The sequence below is a fragment of the Paramormyrops kingsleyae genome, chromosome 9 (assembly GCF_048594095.1).
Source record: "Paramormyrops kingsleyae isolate MSU_618 chromosome 9, PKINGS_0.4, whole genome shotgun sequence".
In the NCBI taxonomy this organism is placed as follows: Eukaryota; Metazoa; Chordata; class Actinopteri; order Osteoglossiformes; family Mormyridae; genus Paramormyrops; species Paramormyrops kingsleyae.
The window spans coordinates 2,281,765-2,296,364 of record NC_132805.1 but is presented as its reverse complement, the minus strand read 5'-3'; the positions used below and the strand labels follow the sequence as shown (position 1 = coordinate 2,296,364).

The 14,600-nt window shown below is 41.2% G+C and overlaps 1 protein-coding gene across 9 annotated transcripts in view; it reads left to right on the top strand.

Moving 5' to 3' along the window:
• The first annotated feature begins 882 nt into the window (after window positions 1-882).
• The window catches only part of satb1b (SATB homeobox 1b), a 43,849-nt gene continuing 30,131 nt past the window's right edge, over window positions 883-14,600 (top strand). For 2 of the 9 annotated variants that reach the window (XM_072716017.1, XM_072716009.1), the window contains exon 1: window positions 884-1,261. The gene's annotated coding sequence lies outside the window, so the exon portion shown is untranslated. Of the gene's footprint in view, window positions 1,262-11,968; window positions 13,737-13,773; window positions 14,295-14,600 lie in introns of those variants that run through there. The other 7 variants (XM_072716018.1, XM_072716016.1, XM_072716011.1 and 4 more) reach the window with 6 other exon arrangements.

Here is a 14,600-nt window from a genome sequence, read left to right as displayed (position 1 = left end):
GCGTTTAAACAATGTTTGTGAAATTATTATTTTAATAATTATTGGATATTACTTCCGACAAATGCTAAGAATGAAAACGAAGCGAAAAGGACAACGGTTCTCTCATTTGTAGGAACTGCTAATACACAGGCTAAAGGCGCAAGCAATTGTAAAAATTGTAAGTTTCTACAGCTTCACTCTCAATAAGTACAAAATCGTTTGAATTTTACTACCGTTTACTGATGTTTGGGAAATAAACCAACAGGAAGTTGTATTAGGAAGTCTGCGACGGATATTAATATAATAATAATAACAACAACAATAATAATGTGTATAGGAGCCACAAAAAAATCTTATTTTATCATTAAATGTCATTTTAATGCACATAACCCAGGAACTTTTAAGAATAATTCCGAATTTTTAGGTATTTCAGTATTACGCACATCCTGCGTAGCCCAGTAGCCTTTATCACGTGTCGATGCGCATAAAATAGCCAGCAAGCAGTTGATGTACTATACTAACAACTCGTATTATACTAGCCTTCTTTAATGAACCCGAATAACCGTTATGACGGGGGACAGGTAAAAACCAGACAACCGAAATGAAGATGAAAAAAAACTTTCTCTTAATAATATCACAAGTGCTTACAAACCATTGCGGTCGGACAGGCACACGGTGCAAATGTTATTTACTTTTTTTGTTTGTCGGAAACAGTCTGGGCTCCGGCCGTCATTCAGGCTATTAAAAGAGACAATACAGGTATAAAAAACTCGCCTAAAAACCTACGCACCGCAGACCTTAACCTCGACTTATTCCATCCACCCCCTTACTTGGCATATAAACATGTGGTGTGTAAATATCATAATTGATGAGTGTGAGCGCTCTCCTGGCAGCCAGCTTCGCCGCTCGCTGCTAGACTCCCCGGGGACCGAGAGGGAAGCGGGGCGCCGTAAGACGCCCCAAGTGGGTCTGGAGATGGGGCTGACAAATCATCGATCTGAGCATCAGAAACGGGGAGGGGCGGCTCGCTTACCTGACACCCTTGCGAAGGGCCCTCCTCCTGTGCCTCTACCCCGTTTCCCAATCCGAGCTCGGCACACTTTCGCTCAATCTAGTCATTCTGAAGTGCGGCACAGTGAACAGCTGCGGCGCCCACACTGCCCGCCCGCCTGCCTGCGAGGACTCCCTCTGTATTGGATCTCTCAAGGTGGGACACAGCCAGCACCATTTCTTACATTTTAATGGAAAACAGGAGGTCTCACGGTGTCTTCTAACTTTGAAGGTATTGTAAGATTTTGAAGCTCGTTTTTTTTTTTTTGTTTTGTTTCTCGACGCGTCACGTTTGACAGCCGCTGTCAGCCTTCGGTCTCATACACAGCGGCGCCTATTTAACGTATCCGCCTTTACGCTTAAAATGCTGCAATTTGCTGCATATATTCAAAGGGTCAGATGCCTGGTAAACAAAATGCTCGGTTTTAATGGGGTGATTGCTAATCGAAAGATGTATCAAGACAAAAACGTTTCCTATTTACCGCCGGAAACGTCAAACTTTAAGAGCTTACACAGCTGCAATGCGTGTTTCTCGTACGTTGTACTTTGTAATATTATACTTTATCAACTTTTGTTTTATCATGCTGGGGATTCCCGAGTCATGCTTAACTTGTCGTAATACTACTACTACTACTACTGCTACTACTAATATTAATAATAATATGGAGAACATGAAGTACCAAGTGACGACTTTTTCAGGCAGTTTGCAGGTTGTTTGCAATTGCCCAAAATTAACATTTGCTTTAATGTAAATACGAAATGACTCAAATATTCTAAAGTTACATAGTGTAGCAAGTGATCGTATGACATGCTGCACATTGCTACAAACCTACAGTTCCATGCATCATTGTACTTGGTCTGGATATAATTAAATTAACCAAGAAGCGAGGCTGCAGGGCTCCGTCTCTGTGCAGATGCGGTGAACACGGACTGAAAGGTGAACAGCGGAAATATGCGGGGCTCAGCGCAGCCTTAACTTCACGCGCGTTGCCGAAGCGCTCAGAAACGTTCATTTTGACTGTGTAATATGGTGCGGGTAATCAGTCTATAATGTTATAGACAAGAAACTATTGCTCCTTATTCTCTGTAATACTCTTGGAGGTTGCATTAACCTTAATTTAAACCTCTTGAAGCTTTTTTTGTGTGGAATATCTGTTGTAATTGAACTACACCCACATGTTTCTAGATTCCCAGCGTGGTCAGCGTGATTTAATTTTAATCAGGGTAATTGCTGCATTGTGAAAAACATTTATAAAGCGACCGCATGAGACAGGCTGACAAAAACACACGATCACGTGTTGGGTAGTTCCTCGGTTCGAAGGCACACAGGTAGTATGTCCACAAAAAATCGTTCATTTTTGTCTTATGTGTTCATTTCAGTGAGTTAACAAATAATAGCAATAAACAGCAGACAATAACGACAACAAGAACAGCAGCACGGATGATAATAAATAGCCTACAACAATAAATATCAGTCAAAGCATAAAAAAACGCAGAACTTGTATAACAAAAATAAAGAGCAATGATTTATGGGTAAAAACAGTTTCTAAACCTTGTGGCAGTGTCTGCTGTTTCTGTGCTGCTTGACAGAAGGGAGAAAAGGACCAGTGTGGGGTTTGAAGGGTTGATTATGTAGTGAAATTAACGCTTTGCTTTATTATTTTCCACTAGCAGAAGCTTCTTAAATGTAAAAGGTTCTCTCTTGAGTAAGAATGGTAACAGTGCTTAGGTCATTGTTGGGAACTTGCACTATACTGTTCTGGGATTACGAGGGTGTTAAGTCATCTGTGGTTTCCAGATTCACTATCTGTTGTTTCATCAACCACTGTTTGAATTAGTGGGTTATTTTAATGCTTTCATGGCACCAAAAACTTAAAAAAAAATTTTTTAAATGTATTATATGACCAGTAAAATAGTATCATCTGTAAGGCAAATAATCAACCAGTGAAAAAGATTGACAAAATGCAGAAGGTTCCTTTGCAAAAAGTCTACATGACGCAGATTCACTTGTTACATTTAATCTTCCATTTAAGGAAATCCATCAAATACTTGCATTTTTGCTTAAATATTCTTACATAACAGTATTTTGAATTGAAATATTGTGTAAGATGGATATATGGTTGTTAATTTTAGAGTCTAAATTTACTTTTATGTAGGACTCATGAAGAAATAAAATAAGTGATATTCAATGCAGTTTTCGTTACAGCTGTATATGTATGCCAGTTACAGAATATCTCTTTTTGTTATAAAAACACACTAGATGTCCCGTCCCATGTTTTTCATGCAAATAAGTTAACATTCACAAAAATTGCACTAAAGGTTTTTTGAATGTAGTACCTGTGTACAGGTGGTTTGTATGTCTGATCTAATTTGGTAGTTTAAATGAACAGGGCAGGATCTGGGTAAATACAAACACTATTAATTTGGTGAGTATGATGTTCCACAGAAATAAACAGTTCCTTTCTTATTAGGAAACCATGCCGCTTCTTGTAATTGCTGTTGAAGATCAAAGGCAGTGTAAACATTGTCTTTACCTTTTCAGTATTACTGTTACACATTTTATTATGCTGCACCACATTATTTCCAAAGTTCCTTGCAAAAAAATTAAAAAAAACAATGAAGTGTGACAATAAATATTAATGGGGTGACATAAGCTAGAGATGTAATATGGGATGCTTGGCTTGTAAGCAGGTAAATCTATGCAAAGGACATGCAACATTATTTTATTGTGTAAAAATAAGTGGAAAATGTATAATCTGTGGACATACGGGAAAGGAATTTATTTTTGTAAAAAAAGCTGTTCTAGATGATAATGTAAATTTAAGTGTGGTAACTACATGACTTTTCATATAAAGCGTTTAATAATTGGCTTCAGGACACAATCCCACGTTAAGTCTGGTGTGAAGAGCAGTTGGAATACAGGACATTTCTTCTTCACTTGCGGCCCCTAATTAGGTACAATTGAGTTCAGGTTGGTCTTTTCGGGGTGCAGAACTGAAAGCCCTACCCTTCTAGTTATTGTCAGTAATTGCAGGGGAACAGACAGCTTCCCAGGACTGACAGAAACACCCAGGTGATCTTTGCCTCATTCTTCCTGCTCGTGCTTTTGCATCACATTCATGCTTAATTGGCACTTAATTCGTCAGATGGGTCTCGCGGGAGGTGAAGGCAGTGGTACAGCAGAACAGCTCTGATGCTGCTGGCCGCTGTATTAAAACGTACAGGTTTTACTGCTTCTAGGTCTATACCTTCATATGTGCTTATAGCCAACAGGGACGGAAAGAAAAAGAATGGGATAGATAAAGCCTCACAAATGCATGTAAAAAAGCGTTTGACGTGGAGGAGAAAGGAGAACAACATTCACACGTCCTGACCCTCTGAGACCAATTAGACGGTACAGAGGACCAATGGTTTCTGGCACAAGAGTAGAAGCATCTTACCAAAGTCAAACGACTGCCGCACAAGGAATAGATCTCCACTTGTTGGCTCCATTGCTGGCTTTTGAAAAAGTATATATTCGACGTCACGTAGTTCACTGCTACCAATGTGTGACCAGAAAATCCAGATTTTTCCACCTGATCTTTGAGGCACCAACTGAGAAGCCACCATTTACCTCCACCCCCCCCTCTTTTGTGAAAGTTTTCTGCAGACATACAAACACGTACACCCCATAATATGCTGCCGTATATACTCATTAAGCGGAAACCTTCATCCCAAGCTCTTCCCTTAATGATAAGAGCGTACAAATTACATACCTAGCTATTTGGCTGACACTGATCGTTGGAATATTTAATTATCCTGTTAGGAAGATGAGAACGCTGCTGAAAGTTTACATTAATTTATCCAGGGGTGACGGCTCCGCTCTGGGGTCTGACGTGAGCCCCGACGGAATTTGCGATTCCGCAGAGAAGAGAAGAGAAGCTCTGTGTCGCCACTTTGAAAAGCCCCCGCCTTTGTTCCCAATTAAAGAGCGCGGCCCGATAAGCCAAAGTGAGACCGGCGGCTCCCTTTCACCGCGCAGAGTCAACACCTCCGCGGACAGTGAAATTATAGCTGACGTACAGTAGGAGTCGTGTAAATACCTCTTTAACTCCCGGTGAATGTGTTTATTTGACTGTCGCCAGTAAATAGGAGGGCTGTCTCCCTTTTAATGTGCAGCTGTGAGCAGATTCGCTCTCGGTCCTGTTATGATTCCTAATAGAGGGGGAACAAACAAACCCAATAATGATCAGGAGGGTTTTGATGGCAAGCTGAAACCGGTTTTAAAGTGATAGTTTCTTCATGGGTTTTGCTTGTGCATTCCTAGGTTCTGAGTCAAATACGTAACAGGCCTGGAGATTACATACGTACCTCCTTAGGCATCGCTATACCGTTTTGCCCTCGCTGCTTAATCACCAGGTTAAATATAAATATTTTGCAATCACTTTGAAATATTTTTATGCATTGACAAGTGTGCTGTTCTGCTTAATGTCACACTGGATCTAAATAATGCAGTTTCCTTTACGTTTGAAGAGCAAGTTTTCATACAGAAAACATGCACAGCAGAGTCTGTAGAAAAATTCATATTCATGAAGTTAAATACTATAATTAAGAATGTCATGTAAATTTTGTTACGGGAAGTCGATGTGGAAGCTGAATAGCATTTATCCCATCCAGTTGTTTAAGGATGAAAAATGCAATGAAAAATAAATTGGGATGACTTTCTGTACAGATTTAACCTCCTGGAATTGAAACGTTTTTAAGTCTGCACTATTCATCTTTTAGAAGTATATCATTCTTTATTCTACGGTTGCCACTATTAGATGCGTGGAGGTTCCCCCCCCCCCCCCCCCGCGATGGCTGGTTCTGTCACCGAGAGATGGGGAGAATACGGCGCTTCAGCCCGCTCTGCATCACAGGACCCACTTTCTGGGATCAGTTTGTAATTCCCGCCCACATATTCCAATAAAACGATTTAAACAGCTGTCCGCCTTTGTCGCTCATCGCGTGGAAGCACTGCTCTGCCTCCATTGCCCCTCTTTATGAAGCTTGTATGCAGATGTACCAGACAAACACACACACAGGCTTGTAATTATATATGTGTGGGGACTCTCCATTCATTTCTATGGGGAAAACTCTAATCCCAACATGACGACCTTAAGCCCTACCCAGTCCTAACCTTAACCATAAGTAACAAAACAAAGTACAAGACTTTTGGCATTTTTAGTTTTTTGATAGCATTCACAGATCTTTGTGGGGACCTCAAAAATGGTCCCCACAATGTCAAATTTTTTTTATTACATTGTGAGGGACATTTGGTCCCCACAATGCAATATAAACATAATCACACACACACTTCTCTGCTCACTACAATTATCCAGGCCTTTATAAATCTCTTAATTTCATTTAAGAGGAACACTTAGCAGTTGATATATGTTGTAGAGCATGATGCATATCTTCTAATGTGCAATGGAACTAACGTTTACTACTTCGGAAGTTTCCATCGCAAGGTCTTTTGGGAACCGGTGAATTCTTTCTCGTTCATTCTTTCATTGTTGTTAAGCCTCTATTTACCTCCTTCCCCCCCCCCCCCCCCAGGCCACCTCTGTTTAGATCAAGTGATGTGAATTAGTTTTGAGTGCAGTCTCTCTGCGCTAACCCTACAGTGATCTGTCTATTATCAAACATAAGATAGCACTCAGAATGGATACATTTTGCAAACCCTTAAGTGTAGCCGTAGGTACTCTATCCGTGAGAATTTAAAGGCATTTTTGTGTTAAATATCACTGATGCAAATGTAGAGAAAGGATTTAAGGAACCTTAAGATGCCATCGGTCGGTGTTCTGTTACTCTGTCATATACGAAGTAATTCACGTTTTGAGTGTTTCCCTTGAAAGGCTAGTGGGGATTAAAAAAGGGGACGATGAAGTTCTTTTGCCTAAGCACGTTGCCGCCAAGCTTCCAGGAAGCATCCTGTGATCCACTGGACATCTTCCGTGTTATTCTGTAGAGAGGAGCTGCTGGTCTCTCTCGCCCCGAGCCGGACGCCACACCCCACACCCCGCACGTCACCTTTGTGTCGAGTGGTGGCCTCTGGAATGCAGAGTCACCCTTGCCTACATTAGCATGGCACTTAACAAAAGGTGAGTCGTCCTTCTGGTCAGGTCACCAGCTCTCTGTCGTTGCCGTGGTCACGGCTGACAGAGTGGAGATACAGCAGTTTTTTTTTTTTTGCTTGCATTTGAACAACAAAGCAGCAGTCACAGAATTCTTCAGAGGCTCTTCCAGCAACACCCGACCTTGTCCCTCTAACAGTATTAATTACTGATACGTTGTAACCCACGAGGTAGCGATTACAGCCATAATTATTCAATCATGTGACGCAGAGGCCACACCAGTGGCAGAACAGTAATTTTCTAGATGCTGAAACTGATGTTTGTTGATTCTTTTGCGGCAATGCGTTTTGTAATTAGATCAAAACCAGAGGAACAAATGAGAGATGATTCGATAAAAGAGTCTTCTCCCCGTCCCGACACACGTGAAAGACGGTCACAGAGAATTCATTTTACACCATTAATTACACGAGATCCCGGCGAGAAAATCAGGAACGTAGACTTTCTGTTTGTCCCTCAGTCTAAGTGTCATGGAGGCGAGTGTCTTTGGAGCCGGTCCTGCGTGTTGAGAGTGCGAGCGCAGGCGTGCTGCGGAAGAGCAGCCGTCTTCTCGTATCCGGAAAACCGCAGGCATGCGACTCTGTCATGCACATCACTGGCCTGCAGATAGAGGTGGCTGTCACAAGCACGAGTTCCGCTCTGTAAGGAAAATGTTACCTGCTGTAACCCATAAGTGCTTATTTACACCCCGCTGTACAGTGTCAGCACTGTATCGGCACCCCCTGTACAGTGTCAGCACTGTATCGGCACCCCCTGTACAGTGTCAGCACTGTATCGGCACCCCCTGTACAGTGTCAGCACTGTATCGGCACCCCCTGTACAGTGTCAGCACTGTATCGGCACCCCCTGTACAGTGTCAGCACTGTATCGGCAAACACCTCCGCAGCGTGTCCGTGAAACAGCCGCTAAAAGCCCACCATGGCCCCTCACCGTTCAGCGTTTCCGTTTATTAGCAAATACAGCGACACTTGACATTTCTTAGATATATTTGACCAGTTTTATGCTGTTCTCTTAGAGTACTACGATATGATTTATTACATGTGACCACATTGTACGTCGCTTTCAACAAAGGTGGCTGCAAAATATGTAAATGTTTTAGGCAACGCGTACGAAATCTGCTGCTTTCTTGGTATGAATGGAGGTCAAGTCAACTCAAAACTCAAAAGTTGAGAGAGAAGTAAAACATTTGCCAAAATTCAGGACAGTATACCCTCCCAGGTGACACCTGTGATGATGCTCCACTTCTTTTAATTCAACGAACTTTGTCGGAAATCCCTCTAACCATTACAAACGTGACTATTTCAACAGTGATCGTAATGATTCAACTTCATAAAGAAACCTTTGCTGTCTGACTTGCTTTGTGAATGTTGATGCTTCAGAGTCTCGAGGAATGTGTAGGCATCTGCAGTGGCTCTTGGTGATGCAGAAAAGTTCAGAACTGTCTATATGGCTTGTAGGTATTTATGCAAACTGTTTCTGCAACGTGTAGCTCAGGTACAGAGCAGCGTAGCCAATGTTCTTATCACATCTAAGTCACATCTAAGTCACATAGTATGCTGCTATTTTGTCACTTCAACATTCATTATACTATATATATTAATGGCCCCTGTACACACACACACACACTCACACAAACACACACATATTTGAGTTTTATGGTATTTTTTCCACAAAACATAGTTCATTAATAGGTTATACTGCCCTCCTCTTGTAGCCGTACAGAATAAATGCAAGTGCTTTAACGTTTTATTGCTTAATAATGTGAAATGTGTCTTCTTAAATCATGATTTATCAACTTCCAAACCACATTTCATTTCATATTTCCTAATATTCTTAACATCACACACAATAGTATTTTTTTTTAGCATCTTGGTGTGCCAAAGTACAAGACTTAATTTTACCATATAGGTAACCGACGTCAAAATTAAAATTCAAATCTGAAGTACAAACAGTGGATATGGGGTAATACATGCACATTTAACATCTATTAATCCTAACAATTGGCTTAATGCAGTGGGTAATGCTCACTGCCTCGGGCCTCTGTTTACATACTGCATTCTTTTAAGCAATATAACAAGTGACACGCGGTGTACAAATTAACAACATGAACTCAAGCAGTCCCACTAAATAGGACTCAGTAATCGACTACACGCACTGGAAGGCTGTACAGGTTTGACGTCTTCCAGCGTTAGACTTTATTACTATTTACCCACATGTTCATCTTTGTCATCGATCATTGGAGCAGCAGGTGGCAGCACTGAGCATGGCTGTCACTCCATTCTCCATGCTGCAACCTCTCCATTCTAACCTTTCCACCTTAATGGACATTAGCTACACATAAAATACAAAGAAATATGAGATAAGCCTCAGCGGTTAAACTGTGACAGTAAGACTCTATTTTTTGCAAGTTACAGCATTTAACCAACACTGATCTAGTACTCTAACCTAACATACTCAACAGACAAAAAAAAACAGACAAATGCATACAGGTAAAGGAGCTATTGTGCTATTCAGAAATAGCAGAATAGCTTATATAAAAATGACTGGAATTGGGTGTGACATTGTTGCTTTGCTTTCAAACCACGAGATCTATAAAGAGAATTTATAAGAGCAATAATAAAGAGCGACACTATGTTTACAAGGCGCGTTGTGTTATATCACGGAATGTGGTGCAATAAAAAAAAAAAGTGATATATTTGATAATTCGACTTTCCCCAATAGGAAGATTAGGGAGGGCATTTAGTCGTTAATAATTAATTATCATTATTTTTATTTTAATGTAGCACCCATTGCAGTACAGTACAGTAGCACCTAAACAAAATATCTGACTGACAGTAGTTTGACTGAATGTTCACCTTGGCGAGTTTTTTTTTCTCACAATTCCAATTTTGCTAACAGGTGTCAGTTTAGAGTAACAATCTTCTCCTTTCAGATCTTAGGCACCACACGTGGATTATATTTAATATGTCATTAGCCTGCGGGTTAAATCATTCAACCCAAGGGCCAGAGATTAAAGCTACACCTCTTGTCTTCTGCACATTCTGATTCTCCCTTGTTAATCAACAGCTAATTTTGGCCTCAACAAAGACAGATCAAAAGATTACATCTGTTTTTTTCCAATATGACTTTTGGGGGGGTGTTTTTGCTAATGTTTTTATTTTACATTAAAAAGGTGGAAATATCCTTGACAGAGATTTGTTTTATGTAATGACAGATTTGAATTGTTATTCACAGACTCTGTTTTCTTGACTCCTTGCGAGTGCATTGTTTTTGAAGCAGTGAGGACCATGTTCATTGCTCCACGCACAGTGTCAATAAGCTTTTTTTTTTCACTTGTTTAATTTTTATTCTATTCACATTTTTGTCACAATGTTGGACTCCCGCTTGCACTAGAAAACTGTATTTACAGTTCTGTACCAACTAACATTCAGAAAGTAATATCTTATGCGTGCCTTTCTATTGTCTGCTTGGTTTAACAAATTAGATTAGATACGCGCCATAGACTTCCTATAGGGTCACGTTCATTCAAAATCTTAAAGTGGCTATATTTCATTGTTTGCTTTATCTTATGCATGAAACCTTTCAAAAAGTAGTTAGGTAATTTTAACACCCCTTCTTTATGTTTCCCCTGTTTTGTCGGTTTCCTGTTTTGATGTTTTCGATTCATGATCTGAAGCGGTGTTTATACCTCACCTAATCTTATTAGTGTGACCTGGTTTCGCAGATGCCTTTCTCAGGTGTGCACGGCTACCTTCCCCTTCTTAAGTTGTAGATTTCCAGCTTCAGAATGTGTTCGCGTGGTATATTTCCTAATTACCTTAATGTTTCATTTGGTGTGGAAATTGATGTTGTAGCTTCGCTGATTATCCAACCATATGTTTAATAACTCCAGTATTACAAAGAATTCTCCCTGAAGAGCAATTTCACGCATCCAGATTAAGGATAGCGAATGAGAATCTTCCCCCTATTATACATTGTAGGAAATCGGAGTTAGGTATAGAATCTCATGGAAAATAAGAGGGTAATATCACGTTTTTATAACTTTGGTGTGAGTCGCCTGCGTTCTCGTATTGCGTTGCTGTTGCGGATCTGGCCGCTGATCGTCCCCTCCCACCGCCCCCCGCCTCTCCGTTCACGGGGTGATATCAGTGTCATTTGTGTTGTGGTCAGGCTTCGTCAGAGTTGAAATTCGATCTGCTCGCTGTGGCTAATAGGCTCCAAGCTTGGTTGTGCGCTGCACGCCCTCGTCACCTGCGATCGCCGCTCCCCGCCTGTGTGCCAGCATGTGTTGTTATTAATTCCCATACTCGAGATATTCCGCCACGATAAATATCCTTTCGCTCGCGGTCCTTCGCCTGCCATATGGCGCGTGCTGGGTAATAAGCAACATTAAATTTTGCACATTGTAGAAACACTCTCAATCTCCCACACATTTCGAAGCGTAAATACACACAGTAGGCCATAGTTCAAATGATAAAGTTGTTCAAATAATATTATCCGAAAACACACACTTACCAACTGCTATATTTTTGTATATAAGATAATTTGAAGAACAAAAAATGTATTTGTTTCCCTTTATACTGAGGCATATTAAACTGCACAGCCAGTGCCAAGAGCCTGTATTTTGTGTTGTGTTTCAACAATCAGCTGTTTATCGAATATACGACTGACGTAAAACAATACAATCCAAATCTGCTTTGAACACACCGGATTGTCTCTTCTTCATAAAGCCCCCGACGACAGTAAACGCTGGTTGTTTTTTTACCGTTTACATACCTCGAATCACATGGTGCATTATTTTTATTCGCATAATATGGGTCCGTGGCGTGTGCGCGTTATACAGTAATAAATGCAGAGCCGCCTCACTCTAATCAAGCTGATTAAAAATTCCTGCGCGCACAGCCGGAAATCGCACCATCTTCTGCTTTCTTTCCAGTTTTTTACTTTTTATTTTTCGGGGTTTTGCGCTTTTTTTGCTAGGAGATCGGCCGTCACGGGAGGCTGTGCTGGCTGATTGGAAATGCGCTGCAAAGATCCGCTGGCCGGGGTGTTACTTTCTGTTGAAATGAGGAGAAAGAGCAGAACCCAGTCACTGCGAGCGCCGGAGAGGGGAGTGATGAGTCAATGCAACTAATAATTTAATGGGGACACGGAGAGGGGGACGGGAGGAAGACAGAGGAGCGCCGTCCGGGCACAAATAAAACCGGCAGAAAACATTCCCAACGCGGGGAGCTGTCAGGCATTTACACCGCGTCAATGCTGCTTCCAGAATCGGAAACTAAAACGGACTTCCCCCCTCCCCTTCTCATCTGTTCTGTAATAATCATGCATCGTCTTGATAAAAAGGCAGACGCTCCGTTTTTTTCCAACCCTGGACAGTAGAGAAGCTGAAGTACCGAACCGCTGGAGATCTTTCTAGCTACACAGCCATGCAAGTGACTACGGAAGATGGTTACCGGTTTATAAATGATAGGTTTTTAGTGTTTTGTTGAGTTCTGTTTCTTAGGGTTTGTTTCTTTTGTATGAGGCTTGGTTGTTTTCGGGGATGGATTTGCAGGCTGTGTGAACTGCATAGAAGTGTCCGACACAGCAGCATATGGCCGTGAATGTCCGTGTGTCTGAGATGTACGTGTATCGGAACTGTGCACATCTCAGACATGACCCGTTGTTACTTCGTAACATGGCGAGCTTTATATTTTCAGCCCGTTGGCACAGAGGCCAATTAGTGGTTTCGGTATAATGTGCATTATGCGTCTGCATCTGTCGCTCATCCATGTTGCTGTTTCTCAGCAAAGCTGAACTTCTCACTTGTGCTCGAACGCTCCGTGGTTTAGGGGAATCGCCTTTTCGGTCTTCAAATAAAGAATATTCATTTCCCGAGAAGACTTGACATCTGTTGTCATACCGACCTAGAAAGAAAACGCTGAAGTTTTTTTTTCTTCTTTCAAACGAACTTGAAGAAAGGCGCTTGGCACTCGGGCGGCTGTATATGCTTTCCAGTTCAGAAGTACTCGATTTCAGGTTGGTGTCGCTAAATTTGCGTCAAAATTGCTAAATTGTTCCCGGCTTTAAAATGTAACTTTCGTATTCTCCAGCTTGGACGTTTCCTCCATTTGCGCAGTGGCTATACTTTATTGCAATATCACTTCAATTGTGACTATTTCCGAGCACTTTATCATCCTTTTTCATTGAACCATTAAGGAATATGAACTGTAAATATAACCCCGCGTTCGAGTAAAATTGATTAATTTGTTATCAGTTTGTTGTTGTTGTTGTTGATGATGATAGTAATATTATCGATAGTTGCAGAGTCAGTAATGCAGCTCGGATTTTGTAGGTAGTGTCATGCCTAATATTCGGCCGTAGGCTGCTGCTGTCTGCATAGGAATAACAGACCGACGCACTCTGCACCTTACAAGTTAGTCAACAGCTTGTTTTTCCCCCCTCTTTTCTTTTTTTACCCCAAAACGATGTGAAAGCGGAGTATCTTTTGGTAATTAAACGAACCAAAATGTGCTACAGAAAAATCTGCAAGTCCAGCCCTGCCAGGTGAAGGTATGCCCAGGACACACTGTGTGTATGACAGTCCGTCATGCAGAAGCTATGTAAAAAGTTTTATGCTCTGTAAAGGTGGTGGTGGTGGGGGGTCTGGATGTTGGGCTAGCTGTATCTTTATGGGAGATGCTCTCCCTGACTTCCACCTCCTGTCCATTTGCTTGCACTCGACTGTAACATCACCTCCTCATTCTAAAAACAGGCCGTCATTTCCCCTCACTTTAATTTTCTATTGTGTTTATACACATACAGTAAAACATGTTGACGCTGTTCCTTTCAAATACCATTAAATGACTCACACTGTGACTACAGGACAGTACCATTGCAGTCAGATTCCTGTTTGACTGTAGGGGGTAGAATTTAAGGTCTGTGTCTTTTAGAACTGAGTAAGAGTAGAGCGGGTTCTTCCGCTGATTGTGCAAATGGTCTTGGGTCCTGACCGCATGGCAGTGTGGTGTGGGATTGCTGTACACAACTGGTGAGCGTGGTGGTGGTAAACAGTGGTGAAACTTGTGCGCACACTCGTGGAGGACAAATCTCTGTGAAATGTGCTGACAGGTACTTTTTCCTTTTAGATTTTCCGTTGTGTTTTTTTTTTTTCTTCTAAATAATAATAATAAAAAAGATTCTGTGCTTTAAAACCATTTTAGATAAAACAAAATATTTCGTATTTTGCAACTTTTTGAATAGCTGCAGTACAAATAGTAATTTAAAATATGCTTTTTAAAAATAAATAAAGGTCCAGTTCATGCTGTAAGAGCTTTTTTTTTACTGCACTGTTAATCTTGTTGAGCTTTTTGATGCCTTACCAGTATAATATCCCAGCACTGATCTCTGGCTACTGGAGTTGGAGCTGTGGGATTT